This window comes from Haliotis asinina, chromosome 13 (assembly GCF_037392515.1).
Source record: "Haliotis asinina isolate JCU_RB_2024 chromosome 13, JCU_Hal_asi_v2, whole genome shotgun sequence".
NCBI lineage: Eukaryota > Metazoa > Mollusca > Gastropoda > Lepetellida > Haliotidae > Haliotis > Haliotis asinina.
This window is the reverse complement of record NC_090292.1, coordinates 50,223,869-50,233,751: the sequence shown is the minus strand read 5'-3', so window position 1 is coordinate 50,233,751 and position 9,883 is coordinate 50,223,869. Positions and strand designations below refer to the sequence as shown.

At 36.5% G+C, this 9,883-nt stretch overlaps 1 long non-coding RNA gene across 1 annotated transcript; it reads right to left on the bottom strand.

The window, feature by feature from the left end:
- Window positions 1-3,188: 3,188 nt before the first annotated feature.
- On the bottom strand, window positions 3,189-8,986 carry LOC137259959 (uncharacterized). Its single transcript, XR_010954720.1, has 2 exons — window positions 8,746-8,986; window positions 3,189-8,470 (listed from the first exon to the last, which is right to left on the bottom strand). It is a non-coding gene; the product is annotated as an uncharacterized lncRNA (long non-coding RNA).
- Between the last annotated feature and the right edge of the window lie 897 nt (window positions 8,987-9,883).

Below are 9,883 nucleotides of genomic sequence, written 5' to 3'. Positions count from 1 at the left end.
TTGACCAAGCCAGGAATGTATATGTAAAGTGAGAGAATATAAAATGAAAGCTACAGAATTGTTATGTGCTATTCAATGTGATCCTGTGCTTAAGAACCATGTCCTAGGGGTGTATGCTAAAGACACTCTACCTGCACTTACATCTCCAATGTTGTTGAGAGGTGTTGGCCTTATTGTTAATACTGATGTGAGAAGTAAAGATGGTCGCCATTGGATTGTCATGTATCTGAAAGGAAATAGAGCAGAACTGTTTGACAGTCTAGCTGAGCCTGTCAGCAAAGAATTTGTTGACTATTTAAAGTCATATGTTCAATTCTACACCTACAGTAGCATACGTTTACAATCAGTAGATTCAAATGTGTGTGGATCGTATTGTCTGTATTATCTGTTGTGTACATTTAAAGCTAACTGGACTTTTCATCACTTTTATCATCAGTTTGATCTAAAACACTTCAATTGGAATGATATGTTTGTATCTCAATATATTTGTCATTATTTTAAATATTGTACTCCTTCTTGTTTTCAATGAAATTATGTATCATATTTGCATAGAAAGAAACATTCAATAAAAAGTACTTTAATTTAAGACCTGTGGTTGTTATTTGTATAAAACAGGAACCATGTGAGGTTTTAACTCACTAGTACAATACACCAGCGAAGTGTGCAAGTTACCATGGAAGAATGTCTGTTACCCTTTCATACACCTACTACAATTTCTGTAGCAGGAGGATCGTCTAGTGGTAAAAGTGTTTGGACTGCACGTCTCATAAAACAAGTGAATACCATGTTTGATCCTCCGCCTCACTTGATTATTTACTGTTATGTTGTGTGGCAAGACATTTATTCAGAGCTTGAAAACAGTGTTTCCAATATTAGATTTCAAGATCACTTGCCTACTGAAGAGGAACTGAAATCTTATTCTCATGAATCGGACAAAAAATGTTTACTTGTCTTGGATGATTACATGCAACAAATTTGTAAAAGTTCTTTGTTTTTAGATCTGTATACCACACTATCGCATCATTTAGGGATTACAGTCATCAACATTATGCAAAGTGTCTACCCCAAAGGTGAATGTGCAAGAACAATGTCACTGAACACACATTACTTTGTCTTGTTGTCTAATCCACGTTCAGCACATGAATATAAAATTTTAGCATCACAAGTATTTCCAGGCCAAGCTAAGTATTTTGCTGAATCGTTTCAAGATGCAGTAGGAGGAAAGAAATATGGTTATCTTGTCTTAGATGTGTCGCCTTATGCTGATGAACAGTATGGACGTTTACGAACCAACATATTTACTGATGATGAGATGTGTACAGTCTACCTTCCCCAGAAATAACCTTGCATGATTTAAAATATGTGCATAGATGCATTTGATACATCATTTCGTTTACAACCTCTGAACTGAACAGAGCTATGGATGTTTGTGGACACTTTGATGTGGAATCAGATTGTGTTGGCATGACACATAATTCACCTGAAGGACAAAAGTTTACTGATAGAGCGGTTTCATTCAAGACTTGGCCAGTTCAAATGAAACAGTCTCCTAAAGACATGGCTGAAGCTGGATTTATTTACACGGGACAATCTGATAAAGTGTATTGTTTTAAGTGTAAACTTTATGCATCTCGATGGATACCAGAAGATGATCCTCTGTCTGAACATTTCAGACTGTCACCTCATTGTGACTATATCAACATGATAGCAGCTCCAAAACATACAACTATGAATTCATCATAGTTTTTCAAAAACTGTCAACCTTCTATATATCAACCATTTCACTTCACTTCAGTCATTCTACAGCCAGCTCTCTTTCAGCAAGCAAAATGTATGCAGTGAAAAAAAGTAATTGTTTGATTGACATTATTGAAACACACAGAAAGAATGGTACAACATTGAATGAAACAGCTTCTAGAATGTTGTTTACAGTGTCAGTGTGGGGAGACGATTATGCTGCTTTACAAATACAAGATCACTATGACTCATGGACTGAAGTCATTAAAGACTTGTTGTGGAATAACAGACTGTGTCCCAACATATTGGATGAAGATATATGGACAGATGGGGAAGTAGACTACGAATGCTTCAGTAGCGAAAACGAACGAGAGGTTGCTAATAATATTTTCCGAAAGGCTATGTCTTTACAAGATTATGAAGACTCAAAACATAGTACCTCCGTGTCTGTTGGGGGTGAAGATTTGTTGGAAAGTTGGCAAAGAGATCCTCCTCATGATTGTAGTCAGTGTGAAAATGTCAATGAAGAAGATGACAATGAACAAGAAGATGTCTAGATAAATAACAATAACTAAAGATGTATGTCTTCATTTGAAAGTGAAACAGCTACCCTACAGCTTCAACATGAGTGGACTGATAAAACATCATGTTAGTTTCTTAACAGTGTTAGCAGAAGCTAATCATGCTCAGAGAAAAGCTATGCTGACTCATGCTTCTTCAGAACAATTCTTATCAATTCTTACTCTTGTGCATAATATTCTCATGGGTAACATAGAGGTGACAGAAAAAGATAAAACGTGGTTGTCTCGTCGCAAGAAGGCCATTCGCCTGTTAGCCAACAAGGGTGTCAGCAGACACAGAAAACGTGAACTCCTCATCTTACACCACTCAATTCTACCTATTTGCATAAGGAGTTATCTAATCTATCTCACCTCTATAGAAGATGAGCAGGCCAATGATTCTTTTGACAAGAGAGAATTACCAGAGATTAATGCCAAAACAAGAAGAAGAGAAAACGAATCAGACAGTGAATCAGACAGTGAATCCACCAGTGAAACCTACAGTGAGTCAAGTGAAAGTGAATGATGAGACTAAAGTAAAAGAAGATCATGTACCATCTCTGTATTCTAATGTTAATGTGCTGCTTCAAGTACCTGATCAATTAATTCATGGCATTTCCTCTGCAAATATGGTTGGCAAGCTGATGTCAATGTGGGTCTTTGTGAAAAACAATATTTCAGCTGGAAAAATGGGATTAACAGAACATTTGCAACTGGTGTTAGACAGTGGAAAAATCTTGTATGATACCAACATTGTGGACTTAATTCGGTTTGTGATCTTGTCTCCTAAGAGTAAACGTACTCCTCCAGGATATGATAAGTTTCATAAACTGTTAAAGCGATTGCATGCACCCAAACAACTGTTTAAAAGAAGAAAAACAAAAGGCAAAAGTCAGTCAAAGATTTTATATGTCAAAAGAAAAGCAGCTAATGGTGTACCTGGTGCAACAAAGCTAAGAGCATTGGAGGCTCTATAGTAATGTCTTCTTGAATAATAAATATTTAGATTTGCATTCAATGTTTGTTGTCTTTGTACGAGTCTGTATAGTTATATATCATACAGTACACACCATTACATAAAGATACTGTTACATTTAACTCAGAGGGATGATTACGAGTTCAGTCAATTGATATGTCTTGAGGCATGTGCATGCACAAAGTTTTGTTTTCTGCTTCTTTTTTTACAGCAAAGGTGTCTTTATGCACCATAAACTTGTGATAGGTGTATTTCATCCTAACACTGCAGCACACACAAGTTGAACTCTGAGAGTGATTGAGAGTTCAGTCAATACGATATGTCTTGGGACATGTGCACACATGCGGTTTCGTTTTCTGCTTCTTTTTAGGCACCCGAATCCTCACAGCACAGGTGCCATTATGCACCATAAATTTGTGATAGGTGTATTTCATCCTAACACCGCAGTAAACACAAGTGAAGAGGCCATCATACTCAGGTCCATTGGCATCTATGGGTAGATAGCCATGGCATTCAATGCAGAGATAGCTTCCTTGCTCCATCTGTGAATGAAAAAAGAATAATAATAATAAGGACAGTCATGGAAACACAATGCAAAACTAAATTTTGATGTTCAATTTCTGCAGTAAACACAAGTGAAGAGGCCATCATACTCAGGTCCATTGGCATCTATGGGTAGATAGCCATGGCATTCAATGCAGAGATAGCTTCCTTGCTCCATCTGTGAATGAAAAAAAGAATAATAATAATAATAAGGACAGTCATGGAAACACAATGCAAAACTAAATTTTGATGTTCAATTTCATAATTATGAACATAATTTTGGAAAGATGATTATAGTCAAAGTGGAACATACCTGTGATTCTATTGTATACTGTTTTTTCTCCCACTTGTACAGTTTGTATCTATTCTGGTGAATAACCATAAGGCAAACTGTGAATACTATCTTCTAAAATAAAACGCTTGTTGTCTATGGCTGTCAATGCCACTTTGGTATGATGTTGAGTGTACAGAGTGTTATTATGTGACCTAATGAGATTAAAGGAACATGAAACAGTTTCATTATTAAACAAACAGTCTCTAAACATTTCATGTCTGAGAAATTGTTTGATTACAGATTTCTTTATACCTTTGGCTGTTTTTTTCTCAATGAGTTCTTTAGCTTTTTTGAATACAAAACTGTACATTTTGCTTTTAAGGCCACAAAATTCTAAGATAATCTCTCCACCTGCTTCGTCTTTCATTTTTCCTGTAACCTTGCAATTTACATCAGAATACAACCCCTTGGGGTCGTCAGGGTCATAATTGGAAGTGTCAAATAAATGCAACTTTTGTTTCATGAACACATAAGGATCAAGAAAGGGAGTATGTGGAGGAGCATGCACTTGCATAAACAAACTGTCTGTGTCTGTCATGAGCAAATTTAAATGTTCATATCCATACTGTTTCTGCATGACATTGTAATAAAAGTCATAAATTTCAAACTTGGCCAAATCTAAAATGGTGAATCCAACTGCAATGGGTTGATCTAAATGCACAGACAGCTTTTCCATTTCCATAGCTGCAACATCTTCTGAATATATTTTAACATTTTTGAAGTTGGATTTTGCAGCAAGTTTTTGAAGTTTTGCTCGCTGGGTGACTAAATGCACTGTCTTGTGTTTACGTTTATTCATGCAGAAACGTCCAAAGACACAGTTGTTCATCAATTTGTAACGATCTTTGTCACAATCATCCTTTGCATTTTTACGATTTCTCAAGTTGAGCTCAACATAGGGTTTCAACCATGAGCCTTGGGTAAATTTGAGAACTCTGTGTATTTGCTTTAACACTAAACCATGCTTTAGGTACAACTGCAATGTTTTGAAATGAATCACATAATTAAAACGATCTTTCAAGGTACAAAAGAGTTTTCTACCAGATGATTTTTTTGGAATTTTGTCAATATCTTTTTTTAAGAAATGAGCTAACAATTCTTTGTGTTTTTTTGAAAACTCTGCAAATGGGATATCATCATGAGTTGGAGCCATGGGGAAAGCTGCATGAGATTTGTGTAAGTGAGGAGGATACATCAAATCCACTTCCAAGATATAACCTGTATCACCCTGAGTATCTACATTGTACCAGTCTATCTTACTGAACTCTGTGGATTGAATGAATTGATAGTTTCCTATGGGGAGAGGTTGTAACATGACAGTGGCATACAACGAATTCACATCAAAGTAGAGAAGGGTGGAAGTGTCTTTCTCTGGGTCAAAATGGTCCATATGTTCATTGTTGGCTTTTGCATATTTCTTACTAATGACTGACACTCCACCACGAATAGAATTTTCAATGAAATTGTAGGTGTCAACCTCTGTAAACAGATCAAGTTTAGCTCCTGTGATCTTCATAGCTGCGTCCAAGCAGAAGCCTGGCATGGAATAATAATGACAAATGTCTAGACCATAATCATTCAAACAACCTGTTCTAAAGGTCTCAATGATATCTGTTAGCAGTAATACATCTGTTTTGACATAGAGCCTCATAAAATCACTGATGGTTTTACATTGAAATGTTTCCCATAATTGTTGCGTGTATGCATAATCTGCATCACTGATACCTTGTTTGCTGAGCGAACTGTAAAAGGCTTCTTTTGGAGGCAAAGATGTCTCCTCTAAAGTTTCCCATGATTGGATATACTCATATGGAAAGTTCAGTTTTTTTGTGAGATGATGGGCATAACAGCCAAAGTGTGTCTTTAAATACACAAATGTATTTTCTCCTTTGTCTAACTGATTTTTTGTCAAACTATCTAATGAACTCTGCAAAAATTTGTAAGAATCCAAAAAGACCAAATGTTTGTCTACAGTAAAGGACAGAAATTGCTCAGTGGTGTGCGGTATGACTGTGATTTCATGATCACCAAATTTGTGTGCCACTTCTAACAACAGATGACCATCATAATGTTCTAAATTGTGGAACATAACTACCACCTTCTTTCTGAGCTGAAAATTTAGATTGCATTTGTTATGCAGAACCTGACGAAATTCGCCTGTCAAATGGTCATGATCCAGCACTCTATCAGATCCCAGCAACTCTCCACATAAACCACAATGGGTTGATCTAGCTATAACAATCTGGTCCTGATTGGTGAGCTGCAGGGGTTTAACAGAATCAAATAATTTCATTATGGCATCATATTCTTTCAAAATATTTCCAATAAAATGTTCTGCAGCATTTTGACCTACATAAGTTTGTATAGGTTTGGAATACCGTTGTTCAGTGCATACCACTTTGTAGGCATAAGCACAGGGTACATGTTTATTCAGGCGGGAAGTATTATCACCTTGTTCGGGCACTAATAAACTTTCAAAGTCGGCTACAATCAGAAACTTGGCTCTTTCAGTTTTGCTTTGAGATCTTAAACCAAATTGATACACTGCTTCTTCGGGTTTAGGTAAGACAACCCTTTGTGCTTTTGTGTAACAGTATGATTTGTGAGCTTCCAACCTTGGTTTGGTTGAGAATGACCATAAACATTTTCTACAAACAAAGTGCTGACGATCTCCATTACTGTTTCTGACTAAACCATTCAAATTGCTAATGAGACAAAAGTGGGTATTGAGCAAGTTGTCTATCTCCATGCCTTGCACATGGTCTTCCAATCCTAAAATGCCATCAAAATCATCTGGTTCACTTTCTTTAGAAAGCATCAATAAATCTATTTGTCTTTTTTCTTCTGCCACCTGAACCTTACTGATATACAGTGGATACAATACATTATCCTCAAAACCGTACACATTGATGGATAATTGATTCACTTGTTCAAACCGAGGAATTTGTTTCAAGGTCATGGGGAAAGTAAAACCTTCTAAAGTCAATTGATTTAAATAGGGAAGGTAATGAGTCTGTCTCTCTTTGTTGGTGGAAGATGGGTGCAATTTTGCAAGAATCGATAAAGGGAAACATAAATCATTATTCACATTTTCTACATTGGTTAAGCATCGTTTATGTTTTGCCAAATATGGCGGTAATGGGATGTAAGTACCACCTTTAAAGGGATTATACTTCACTACACTGAGTTTCAAAAGGATAATTGCAGAAACATTCAAGCCTGAATGAACCCCTTCATAATCATCAAGTGTTTGAAGCATTTTATTCATGGCTTGTGCATACTGTTCAAGTAAATCTGAACTTCTTGTAGCAGTTTGCATCTCAGACCTAAAGTATGCTTCATGAAAATGGGAAGCATCCCCTTCACTAGGTTTCTCCATTCTGATGTGCAAACACAAACTCCATTTAATTAATTTCTTCTCTGTTATTTCTGATTTGAGAGTTGCTATCACATTGTTCTGTTCACTGACTAGAAATACTAATGCATCGGTGACACTTTGTCCTTCAAAATCATATTGCCTGACATCGCCTTTTAGGGCTTCAGTAGAACATGGCTTTGAATTATCTTTTGGTTGGCTAGGATGACGGGAAGTAGGGTGAGCATTGGAAACATGAGATGAATTGGGGGGTGCTACAGACACTGTTGCTGACTTCGTCTTTTTCTTAGCCTTGCCTTTACCATGACCTACCATGTCATGACCTGATTTACTTTTGTGCATACGCAAAGCTTTTGATGTGGGAAAGGATTGATAACAGGTTGGACAGGTATGAGCAGGCTTTGAATTATCTTTTGGTTGGCTAGGATGACGGGAAGTAGGGTGAGCATTGGAAACATGAGATGAATTGGGGGGTGCTACAGACACTGTTGCTGACTTAGTCTTTTTCTTAGCCTTGCCTTTACCATGACCTACCATGTCATGACCTGATTTACTTTTGTGCATACGCAAAGCTTTTGATGTGGGAAAGGATTGATAACAGGTTGGACAGGTATGAGCAGAAACATTATTTGAACATGGATGACCTTGATAATCGGTTTCATTTGAAAACTGCTTAAAGCAGTGTGGACACTGATGCCAATAGACAACTTTCTGTTTACAGGTTTTCACATGTTGATTCAAATTATCTTTCCGATTAAAAGGCTTTTCACAAAATTGACAAACATATAATGCTTGTTCTCTGCCACAATTCTGAAGATGACGTATTAAATTGGATTTACGACTAAAGCGGTAATTACAATGACCACAAATGTACACTGGACATGTGGTATGGTTTGACATGATGAGGTTATTCACCAAGAATATTATACATAACAGCTCAGAACCTGCGTAAAAGAAACAAAATACTGAATAACATTGCACCTATTTACTACTATAATGATGCAGTGTACAGTGCAATCTAGTGTTTACAGTTGATTCAATGTTAGACAGACCTTGGTCTAGTGATAACTCTTTAATTGAATCCACGTTAATCCTACCAAACTTTGCTGAGTATAATCAATATTTCAGGTTAAACAAAATAATACTCTGTCTTATCACTATCACCAGTAACGATTAATGTAACACATTCTCTTTCAATAAATGCATTAAAGATGCTTACCTTACTGTTGTCAATGTGTGTCAACAGAAATAACCAGAATGGGTTCTTGTCTTCGAGCAGGAACTGATGTGTGATGAGAAATGGAAAAGTCTGAACCTTTTATACCTTCGCTTACATAAACTAAACTTACATAAGGTATCCTGAAAAAGGTAGAATACTTTGACAGAAACAATCCACGTGAGGATGGTTCAGTACATTAGACATGTCGGAATTTGCAAGCTCATGAGAAGTTATAAAAGAGGGTGGAATTTTCCTACCTTATATAAAATCCATCCTCCACGTGAGGATTATTTGGTTGTGTAACTGACCTCAAAATTTGCAGTTTCATGATTTTTCCCAGATTGTATTAGCATTTTGATAAAATGCAAATCGTACCATCAGGTGAAAGTGACACCTTATATAAGTGATGCGCTTAAATCGAACGCTGAGTTTGCAAATTTGAAGGTGACAAACGAGGCTGAAATATCACGTGGAGTAGTTTAGGTTATATAAATTTGGTTGTGTAACTGACCTCAAAATTTGCAGTTTCATGACTTTTCCCTGATTGTATTAGCATTTTGATAAAGTGCATTACAAAATCGTACCATCACGTGAAAGTGACACGTTATATAAATGATGCTTTTAAATCAACCGCTGAGTTTGCAAATTTGAAGGTGAAAAACGAGACTGAAATATCACGTGGAGTAGTTAGGTTATACAAATATTGATTTTGCAAATTTGAAGGTGAAATTCTAGTATCATTTCATGAATATCACGTGAGGTTAGACTTTAAATTATGTAAAATCATGAGTTTGCAAGTTTTAAAGCTTCCAGAAAGATTTCGAACATCACATGGTGAAAATGCTTGAGCATAAATAGAACCTCTCACCGCTTACAAGCACAACTTTTCTTGGTTTGAACAAAGTGTACATGATGTCTGCTGAAGCTGTTTATCAGTTTGCTGATAAGCATTACCTGAACATTAACTGTTTCAAAGGAGTGGTGTATACCCATTTGAGCAACTGGAACTCAAGAGGGGTTAAAAAAACCATATCCCTAACGGCTGACATATTCCGTCTATTACTCAACTCCTCCAACGACTACCTAGAGAAACTGAATGAGTTTGAGTTGAAGATGAACATCGGGGATGATGTTCCTG